Here is an 11502-nt window from a genome sequence, read left to right as displayed (position 1 = left end):
AAGGTTCTTTTGTTCTCACTTCCATTATTGAAAACTAAGGCGTGCCCTTGTCTTCACTGAAGTGTATTCATCACATATCCCACAGAAGTCCTTTCACTCCTTGATAAACATTATACGTATGTTCCCCAGACTTCCCTGACACTTGCTTAGGTCCATATTTTAATTAGTTCTTTCCCTTTGAAAAAGCAGGGAAACTCAACCACATATGGTGTTCATAACATTGTCACAAAACCTTCACACTTTCACTTTCACAGCGGGTGTAACTAGTAAGTGCGTGTCCTGTAACTTCCATGTCTTTACAGAAAAACCCTGGAAATACCTGTCCAGACGCTAGCTGGCCTTAGCTTTAATATAGGAATTTTAGGTTCTTTATTCCAGTAAGTGCTGTGCTGCTTCTCCTGAGCATTACAAATGCCGGGACTGAGCTGCTGGCCGGGTGGTGAGCTGAGAGGCATTGGTCCGGTGAGTTCCTGCGGTCCCGGGGAGACACAGACAGATGTGAAAGAGCATCTCGAGCACAGTGCTTTGAAATGCAAGAGAGAGGGCAGATAACCTACACAGCGTGTACAGATGGACACGGGGATGGGCCACTCCATACACTGGGCAAAAATTTTTTTTTTTTTTAGGTTGGACTTGATGATCTTACAGGTCTTTTCCAACCTTAGTGATTCTGTGTGATTCTGTGATCATGGCACAGCCCTGCCAAGAGGTGGAAAGGCTGCTGTTTCCCGAGATTAAAGGCAGGGAAGGGGTAATTTCTAACCACAGCAACAACAGGTAACAAAACCAAACAAGGTGAGGAGCGAAAGAGAAAATGAGATGAGGCAAGGAGGTCTTCTAAAGGAGGCCCAAGCCGAAGTAACGTAACCAAAGCAGGGAGAAAAGGATCGGGTACATTCACCCAGATTCATAAAACTAGGAAAAATGCTCAATGCTGCCACATGTTGGAGAGTAGAGAGAATGAAAGGATAAGGGATAAAAGAAACAGTAGCTAATTAGGAAGTTACGTACTGCATGCCTCTCTTCATAGTAGTTACAGCTGCAGCAAGTTACAGCTTCCTCTGTCAAGCGAGAGGAATACTGACAAAGTGCACTCCGGCAGTGAAGGGTCCCCAGTGCCTTTCCTGCAGACTGGCACTGTCTATCCAGGGAGAAACCACCTCCCACATCAGTGATACCAAAGACGCACTCCGCTGTTCTGGAGGCAATGAGATGTCCCTTTGGCCTCTGGCCATTCAGTCATCAGCTTCCCCACCCGGTGCTCTCATAAATGCACTGGTTGATACTACTGGGGATGGAGCGAGGAGAGAAATGACTTGTTTCTTTCCCAGCTTTCAGCCTGTGCAGCAATGCTCACCTGTGTACACGACACACACCGCAGTCTGCTGGTGGTTGTCTCAAGTCTACCTCCCGCTGGGCAGAGTTCATTTCTAGCTGAAGTACAAGAGCAGAGCGTGTTGCAACTGTGGAAATGTCACCGAATTACAGCAAGGTGAGCATTTGCAAGGGAAAAAAGGCATGCTAGCCAGCGAGCGTTTTCAAAGCATGTTAACAAATCCAGCTTATCTCACATGCCAGCTCTCCCCCGCCCCATTCCCATTCCCACTGAATAGACACTAATTGAAAATTATGTTTTCAATGTGAAGCCTTTTTCTAATTTGGTCTTGTTTAGAAGCATTTAGGGATCCTATGGTTTGTTGTATTTCAAAGTGATTTGCATGAACTCCCTGGGGAAGCCAACAAAGGGCACTGTCAACATTTTGCTGGCAGACAGCAAGGGTTTCTACTCAGCACAGAATATTCATGTGCTCCAAGGAGCACAGAGTCTTGGGGTAGAGGAGGCAGCTGCAGAGCTCCAGTGCAAAACATCTAGGACAATGCTGTAATATCTGTTCCTCCCCAGGGTCTTTTGCAGTCCTTTAGCAATCCTAACTTCCCTGGTAGGCACGGAAGAACTCTATTGAGTATTCAAATAGTTAAAAAATACTTTTAATGGGAAAGGTAGAATTGCCAATGCAGTATAGTTAGACATGCTCACAAAGATGCTTTCCGGGCTTTGAGTTACATGGACACATCGCATTGCATACTCTAAACTCTTTTCATGGGATTCTATACACTTCTGCACGTTTATGAAAAATGAGTATACAAAGTATAAAACATATTGTATTTACCCAACCAAATATGTCGTCATGCACTCAGGCATGCATTACACACATGCTTACATATTTGATACGTGCATGATGCCAGACATTGTGTATACACACATATGTGTGCGTTACGTTATACACGCGTGTCTTCGCAGATCGTGCAAGGCACAGGAACAGCCTGCACCTTACAATGTGCACCTGCAGGATCTGCACGCAGCCAGCTATGCCGATAAAGTTCAGATTGCTTATACCTGTGTGCGTTAACAAAACCATTGCGGTTGTTTACTACACCTTCCAATCTGTATGTATGCAATACATGCCTGTACATTCATTTACTGAATACAGTATGGTATGGAGGAGAAAAACATTAAGGAGTACAGTGAAGAATTTATTAAACAGAAAGCCTGGTTCCTATTTTTATGAGTTTTCAGATTAGTGTAAGACCTGGTCCACATGCAAAAATTGAGCTGGCACATAACAAACTCCCCCATTAATTGACATCCCCATGACAACAGAAGTCTTAGAGCTATGCTGGAAAAAACCTCTTTGGCAGTCTAATTTCTCTAGTCTAAGAAACGGGAGAAGGGAAAAGAATATTTTGCTTCTTTTTTAGGGTAATTGGAGATAGAAATTACCATCAAACTTTTTCCAGTGTAATAAAGGCCTGAATCTACTTAGGATGATCTTTCTCATTAGAGTGGCTCGGTGCTAGAGGGATACTATTTAATTCAAATTTAGTCAAGTTCCAAGCAGAAAGGGACCGGCTACTCAGAGATCCTATTTCAAAACTGTGATTTGGGGCACAGTAAATGCTGCAGACTGTGGTTTCCGTAGCCATGTTTACACAGCATGCTACAGCCCACAGTATTTCATCCAGGTGGCAGGGACCTTTTATTATTAAGTGCTACTTTGAGCATATATTCCAAGTATTCCAGGTATTCCACCCCCACCGCTGGGATTTTTCTGAAGTACCTCTGGAGAACATTGCCAAAACCAGCTAAAAACCAACCTCAGATCTTCACGCTTCTTCTTTCTGTCACCGTCTAGCTCCTCCTGTGTAGCCAGTGTCATTTTCACACTCTTATCAACCAGCGTAGACGAAAACAGTGCTCCATGCCATTGCAAATGCCATTGCAAATACACAGAAGCTGTGGAGAAGTTTTCACAGCTTGCTGCCATGTGGCTTTAGCACTGCCAGTCTGCCACCGTACTGCAGAGCAGCTCTCGCGCCGTTTTGGAAGCGGTGGCAACAGCTGTCTCACCAGCAGCAGCCTCAGGAGCCCTGGAAGGCACAGGACGTCAGGCTGCTCGGCGCAGGAGCTGGGTCAGCATCCATGGCCGAAATGCTGGTTCTGAATTTATCAAGCAAGAGGCAAGTGGTGGGGAAGGTCCTGGGACAACTATCAGCATCTACCGAGTTTCCGGGTAAGACAGAGCAAATTTTTGGATGTCTGTGCAGGGTTCAGCTCAAAGTCACTGCCACCTGCCCAAGCACCGGAGTTCGGGTGGGTAAGCGTGCCATCCTTCTTTGCCCCGGCTCAGTGTGGTGCAGCCAGACTTCCGCGCTGGCGGTGGGCCGTGGCATTAAAAAGGTAGCATCAGCAGATGTCACGAGGTTGGCCAATGTTCAGAGCTTGTTGAGGGCTTTGCGCACGCATGGTTGAGAGTCTGAAAAGAGAAATGTTGGATGTCTGTTCTTTCTTTCTCCTGCACAAGGTGTCAGAGGCTGTTAGTGCGAATGGGTACCATTGCCTAGGGCTGCAATACCTGGATGAGCACAACGGCAGACTTACCAATATGAATGCAGATGGTCTAGAAAGAGTCCTGACTCTGACAGTGCCAGGGACTCTCACATTCAGCAAAACTGCTGATTTGTGCCTATCACCGTAACAGACGTTAATGTTATTGGTATTCTCCTTGTAGTTCTGGAGAGACTGCTCATCCTTTATGTGTGATTAAATCTTTTACTTGGTAACATGCATGCTAGAAAGAAGTTGTTTAATTATTTGTTGCTAAAGGATAACATTAGAAAGCATCCGAGTGTTAGAAGGGGATATGTTGCTGCCTGGTAGTAAGGAGCATTACCTGCTGTTGTTTGAAACGCCGAGTTTTGCCCAACCCTTGTGAGAACAAGCTGGAAATGCTCTGTGAGTGCTGGGAGGTAGCAATGCACAATTCCTTCTCCAAAGCAACAGTTGCTTGGGACACGTACTCAAGTGTGCCTTATTGCACAATTCCTTCTCCAAAGCAACAGTTGCTTGGGACACGTATTCAAGGGTGCCTTACGTGCCTGCTTTTGGTGATTTTATACTTACATTTGATTAAACTTCTGGCTGTGTTGCTTTCTTTGTGTAACATTCCATAAATATTGCTATGAATTTCAAGACTTTAACAAGTATTGAGAGCGAATACTTCATGGATGGTAGCACAAATATCTTACGTAGTTATTTGAAATATTTCACAAAACCTTAGATGAGTATTTTGTATGGTCTGATTTGTGTGATTCCAGCGTTATATCCTATTCAAGTTGTGGAAATACTTCATTGGAATGGCAGGGAGTATTTCATTAAGTACGCCATACGATTCTATGCCATGAATATTCATATGAAATCGCATTAAAAGTTTCATGTCTAGCCACACTCCAATGTTTGGAAAGTATGTTTTATGCAACTTTCCTTTTGAAAGCTTCCTAAAAATATTACTACCGCTTTTCAATTACGCTCATGTTTAATTCAAAACATTTTTGAAAACAGTAACTTTTTTTTTTTAATGCTTGTGTCAAAGTGAAAGGGTTTTCCGACAAGTATGAAAAGCAAACCCAGTTGTCCCTTTAGTGACATACAGGCTGCAACGACAGGACAGAAAATCCTGTAGTGAATCACGTGGTTAATGGCACTGATGTACAATCCCATGAATAGCAACGATTAAAAGATAGACAGGTACAGAAAGGGGTTCCCTCCCCGGCGCTCGTAAGGGAGTACTTCAGCATTGCAAGTACACCGCCACTTCATCTCTAGCTCTTGCACCTGGATGACCAAGACCCCTTCCTTGTCGGTATGACAAGTCCTAGAGCTGCTGGTATTCCATCGCCCTTCCAGGGGGTTTCCTATAAACTGTTGCAATTTCCATATCCTTACTCTTCAACCTCCCCTAGCCCATTTCATTACAACTTTCTAAACATCCTCCTCCCAGCCTGCCTTCCTCTGAGGAGGGAAGGAGGGCCTCTGAACCTCCTCCTTGCCAGAAGTCTAGAAACGGGCCAAAAGTAAACAGCGGGTGCAGCTGGGCTACTGCTGTCCCGCTCCGCAACACTGCCCCTGAACTGGCAGCGTGGAAATGCAAATGCTTGGCCTCAGAATTCAGAGGTGAAACCTGCCCTGAGCGAGCCCAGAGAAGCGGCGGGCTCATCTTTAAATGTCCCAGGAGGCGGAATGGATCATGGCATGGAAAGCCGATGATGGCCGTGCTAGCAGAGAGGCACAATGCATCCGAACTTCAGCCTGTAGAAAATTAACATCCCAGTCATTTCATATCTTTTCAAAAGGAGGATGGAGTACTCATTATCTGCCCCATTAATTTGCCCTAACCAGCATTGTATACACGTGGAACTTTTCAATAAAAGTAGAAAAAACTCGATATAAACCAGTCGTCTGTCCCCCTTCCGTAGATGCTCTTTGAGCTGAACAATTTGTAGATGCTGCGTCCATTTTTAAGTCTTCTTGCCAAATATTCTATTTCACAGTCACATTTTTCTACCCCTGAAGATGTTTCCTCTCTCTTATTGCCGCGTGACTGTTCCAGCCGAACAAGAGAATCAAATTTGACTCTGGCAAGGGCTGAGTTTCCAATCTTTACACAACCTTGCCCGTGTGGAAAGGCACACAGCATCCCGGGCTCCAAATAATAGTGCCAATTAACTATCGTTAACATGCAAGGCACCAATGCTGTGTCAGGGCCGCGGTAGCTTCTGAGCTACAGAACAGAGTGAGCGCTGCTGACAGGTTCACAAGTCATTTAAAAGGATACGCTACAATTCCTACATGCCGTAGCGGGGTAAACAGTCAGACGGGTACAATCCGACTGCTATTACGCGTACGAAGGCAGCAACCTGAAAAAAAATAGGAAAAAAAAAACAGCTGTATTTCTCCAATCTCATTTTCCAGCGGAATTTGGGGGTGTCACTTGGAACAGCCATGGGGTAACGGGTTTTTCAGCCAGCCAGGCACCGCCCTTCTCAGTGCTGCGTGGAAATCATTTAATCGAGGCCCGGCGCTGTTCTGGGTACGGGAGCGGGTACCGCTCCATCAGCCGCCGCCTCCTCTCGCCGAGCGGGAGCCGCGGGGGGGGCGGGAGCCGCGGGGGGGGACGCGCGCCTGCATCTGCGGGGGCAGAGCGCCGCCTGCTGGCGCGGGGGGGTGCGGGCCTGGGTTTTGCGGCCTCGGCTGCGGGGCCAGGGCTGCGGGGCCTGGGCTTCTCGGCCTGGGCTGCAGGGTCTGTGCTGCGGGGCCTGCACTGCGGGGCCGAGGCTGTGGGGCCTGGGCTTCACGTGGGGCCTGGGCATTGCAGCCTGGGCTGTGGGGCCTGGGCTTCATGGCCTGTGCTGCGAGGCCTGTGCTGTGGAGCGTGGGCTGCAGGGTCTGGGCTGTGGGGCCTGGGCTTCGCGGCCTGGGCTGCAGGGCCTGTGCTGCGGGGCCGGCACTGCGGGGCCGAGGCTTGGGGCCTGGGCTTCACAACCTGGGCTGTGGGGTCTGTGCTGCAGGGCCTGCACTGCGGGGCCGAGGCTGTGGGGCCTGGGCTTCACGGCCTGGGCTGTGGGGTCTGTGCTGCGGGACCTGCACCGTGGGGCCTGGGCATTGCAGCCTGGGCTGTGGGGCCTGGGCTTCATGGCCTGTGCTGCGAGGCCTGTGCTGCGGAGCCTCTACTGCGGGGCCTGGGCTTCACGGCCTGGGCTGTGGAGCCTTGGCTTCATGGCCTGGGCTGTGGGGCCTGGCCATTGCGGCCTGGGCTGTAGGGCCTGGCTTCATGGCCTGTGCTATGAGGCCTGTGCTGCGGGGCCTGTACTGTGGAGCCCGGGCTGCAGGGTCTGCGCTGTGGGGCCTGGGCTTCGCGGCCTGGGCTGCAGGGCCTATGCTGCGGGGCCTGCACTGCGGGGCCTGCACTGCAGGTTCTGTGCTCCAGGGCCGGCACTGCGGGGCCTGGGCTGTGGGGCCTGGGCTTCGCGGCCTGGGCTGTGGGGTCTGTGCTGCGGGGCCTGCACTGCGGGGCCTGGGCTGTGGGGCCTGGGCTTCGCGACCTGGGCTGTGGGGTCTGTGCTGCGGGGCCTGCACTGCAGGGCCTGGGCATTGCAGCCTGGGCTGTGGGGCCTGGGCTTCATGGCCTGTACTGCGAGGCCTGTGCTGTGGAGCCTGGGCTGCAGGGTCTGGGCTGTGGGGCCTGGGCTTCGCGGCCTGGGCTGCAGGGTCTGTGCTGCGGGGCCGGCACTGCGGGGCCGAGGCTGTGGGGCCTGGGCTTCACGGCCTGGGCTGTGGGGTCTGTGCTGCGGGGCCTGCACTGCGGGGCGGAGGCTGCGGGGCCTGGGATTCACGGCCTGGGCTGTGGGGTCTGTGCTGCGGGGCCGGCACTGCGGGGCTGAGGCTGTGGGGCCTGGGCTTCACGGCCTGGGCTGTGGGGTCTGTGCTGCGGGGCCTGCACCGCGGGGCCTGGGCATTGCAGCCTGGGCTGCGGGGCCTGGGCTTCACGGCCTGGGCTGTGGAGCCTTGGCTTCATGGCCTGGGCTGTGGGGCCTGGCCATTGCGGCCTGGGCTGTAGGGCCTGGCTTCATGGCCTGTGCTATGAGGCCTGTGCTGCGGGGCCTGTACTGTGGAGCCCGGGCTGCAGGGTCTGCGCTGTGGGGCCTGGGCTTCGCGGCCTGGGCTGTAGGGCCTATGCTGTGGGGCCTGCACTGCGGGGCCGAGGCTGTGGGGCCTGGGCTTCGCGGCCTGGGCTGCAGGGTCTGTGCTGCGGGGCCTGCATTGCGGGGCCTGCACTGCAGGTTCTGTGCTCCAGGGCCGGCACTGCGGGGCCTGGGCTGTGGGGCCTGGGCTTCGCAACCTGGGCTGTGGGGTCTGTGCTGTGGGGCCTGCACTGCGGGGCCTAGGCTGTGGGGCCTGGGCTTCGCAACCTGGGCTGTGGGGTCTGTGCTGTGGGGCCTGCACTGCGGAGTCTAGGCTGTGGGGCCTGGGCTTCACGGCCTGAGCTATGGGGTCTGTGCTGTGGGGCCTGCACTGCGGAGTCTAGGCTGTGGGGCCTGGGCTTCACGGCCTGAGCTGTGGGGTCTGGGCTTCGCAGCCTGAGCTGTGGGGTCTGGGCTTCGCGGCCTGGGCTGCAGGGTCTGTGCTGCGGGGCCTGCACTGCTCGCCCACACTCTAGGTACAGGGCCTGCCATTCCTCTGGGAAAAAGAAGCAGGCTGCCTTGCCAGGGAGGAATTTTGCAAGAAAATCAGATTACACTAGAAGGAATCTGGGGGAAGTGTGTGCATGGCTGAAGACAGCAGTTAGATGCTTACAACGATGCAAGATATCTTTAATGTCTGCCAATAAAAGGCTTTCATCTCTTAAAGTTTTTATGCATTTAGTGTATTCCCCTATGATATCTGGACACCTTTTTCTGAGAAACACTAAGAAACATTTCAGATGGGTGGAGGATAATTGCTATATCCCTTCATTTGTAAAAGTAAGCTCATTTAGTGACTCAAGCCCAGTTCTACAGAGTGAGAGACAGAAAATTAGAAGCGTTCAGGATCAATTGCTCATCCGGCATAAACCAACAAATGGACTTGAATTCTGACGCTTTATTATCCACTAGGGATCTGGCCCACAGAAACCTTTCAGGTTTGGTACCTGAGGATCCATGTGATTAAACCACTGTTCCAGTGTGAATTTTTCATTAAGCGTGTCTTCTCCTCTTGTCATGGTCATAATAGAAGTCTATTATCACACTTGTCTGTGGCTTTGTCTGAAGTCAGTCCTCCACCAAAGAGCAGGGCAGTTGTGGGACAAGAATAGTGATTTTTTTTCTTTCCCTCTGAGGAGAAAAGCAAATTTCAATGATTTCACAAGTAAATCATTTTTCCTCTGGAGAACCTGCTGCAAATTGTGTGGAGATCTGCAGTGATTCCAGTGTACATGGATTAGTGGGCAGTGTACAGGAATAGAAGTCAAATGTACAATGATAACATTTCGTTGTCAAATGAGTCTGTAACTTACCATAGGGTTATCTCCACATGCATTGGCGTGAGGAGACTGAGAAGAAAGAGGAGCTGAAAATCGTGACTGATGGACAGCTTAATCATGTTTCACGAAACTAGGAGGCTTGCACTGCGGAGTCTGAAAAAGCTGCGTTGCCATTCTCAAATGTGCATTTCAAGCGTTTGAGTTTCTAAAGATACATTTCCAAAAATATCCCAACTTTAACAAACGAAGAGATTCCTGACTAACTTTGAAAAACAACTTCAAACGATGTCTCCTAAACTTGTAATGCTGTCAGCTCTTCATTCGTGTTCCTTCCATATTAATGCCAAAGGCTAATGGTGATTCATATTAAACAGGTTCATTATAAAAAATATTTCATATATGAGTAAGGTGAAAACCAGGGACTGGGAAATGGAACTTGTTGTAAGGAGAGAATAAACAAAGAGAAGAATGATGTAAAGCAACAAGGAAGTAGGTGAGGAAAAAACCCAAAAGATGACGCATGGGAGGTCAAAGGACGGAAATAGAACGGACCCAAGAGAAAATATTTTCTTGCTGTGGCTCTGATACCTCTTTTCATTTTGTGTGTTCGCTGTTGGAAAGATGATGAGCACAGCTGAATGCATCCTTGCCAGAGAAGGTAATAAAGTATAATTCCAAGGCGTATAATATATATTACGATATAACGTACATAAATGTGATTAAAATAATACAGATATACTTGGGTATAACAAAATATGTAACGTTATAGTGTTTTGAAATGGCTACCATCCCACCCCACCCATTAATCTCCCTGTAGTGTAGCCAAAGTCCAACAGCTGAGCTCACCTTCTTCTCCCATCACTTGGCGGTGTCTTGGGCACTTGCTCTGCTCCGCCACGGAGTGCCGGTCTTTCCCGGGAGGCACACAACCCCTCTCACACCCGCTTTCATTCATGCCTACTTCTTCTCTGTTTTCCTCCACTTTTTTCTCCGCAGCTCTCATACAGCACGGTATAAATGCTACATATTTATCTGATTATCCATGTTTGCTATAGAATGTAATCACAGTTTAATAGCGTACTGTTGAGGAAACAAGCAAGAAAAGGAGATAACGAGGCACCTCCATCTATGTACATGTTACAGGGAGGTTAAAAGGCAATTAAATGGGAGGTTCATCTTTCTTCCTTTCTGGCCAAGTTGTAAAAGCTTGCCATGGCAGTGCTGATAAAGATGATTATAGAGAGTTTTAACATCCACATTTAGATGCAATGCTCTCTGGAAGATGCTGGAGGGCAAGAGATTGACATCTTTTATTACGCGCCAGGCTGCCTGAGGAGCTGCCGCTTCCCAGAAAATGGAAGGTTCAGGGAAGCGAGTCATGCACATAGCTCTTCTGATGCATTAAAAATGTTTTTTCTCTTGTGTTACGTTTTGTTCCCACTATTAAGATTAGCCAACGTATTCTTTTAAGAAGATTACTTTGGGTAAATGCAATGCTTAAGCGCGCCAAGGGTCAGGCCGTGGTTAGTGCGCTCCCGGATCTGACAGCAGCCGCAAGCTTCCGCGCCCTCGGACCCCGCCGGAGCCTGCAAGAGCCACGCGAATCCACCGGCGGACAGGTAGAGGCACCGGGCCTCGATTCAAAGAGGGGGAGAAAGGTAACGGGTGCGGTCACTGCTGCCGAAACACGGCGAGAGCAAAGGAGCAGCGGAAGGAAGGTAAACGATGGACGCCGCTCTACACCTCTGCTGCGTGCGGTCTGCCGGCACAGCCTCTGGAGAGAGACGGGGGCTTTGGACGCTTCCGAAAGCGCCTTTCGTCCTGCTGGAAAGGATGTGGAAGAGAGGTCCAGCGTTTTGCTTAGCTCGGCCTCAGGCTGACGTGAGGGGAATCCTCTTTCATTTTAAGTGCCTGTAAAATCAGCAGGATGCTAAAGCATCTTCTGGCGAGGGGACGACGCTGCTACAGCCTTTTAACTTTTGCCACAATTTATATTTAGGTCATTTGAGCTTACTCTGTGCGTGCTGCCTCCACTGACATTAGCTGCAGATACTTTGGTTTCTATATGCTGGAATTAAGGGGCATTTTCCTCTGCAGGAAAAGATGAAAGTCACCAAATCATGGGAAAGCGTCTGCTTCTTGC

Source organism: Gavia stellata, chromosome 7 (genome assembly GCF_030936135.1).
Source record: "Gavia stellata isolate bGavSte3 chromosome 7, bGavSte3.hap2, whole genome shotgun sequence".
Classification (NCBI taxonomy): domain Eukaryota; kingdom Metazoa; phylum Chordata; class Aves; order Gaviiformes; family Gaviidae; genus Gavia; species Gavia stellata.
This window is presented reverse-complemented; position numbering follows the sequence as displayed.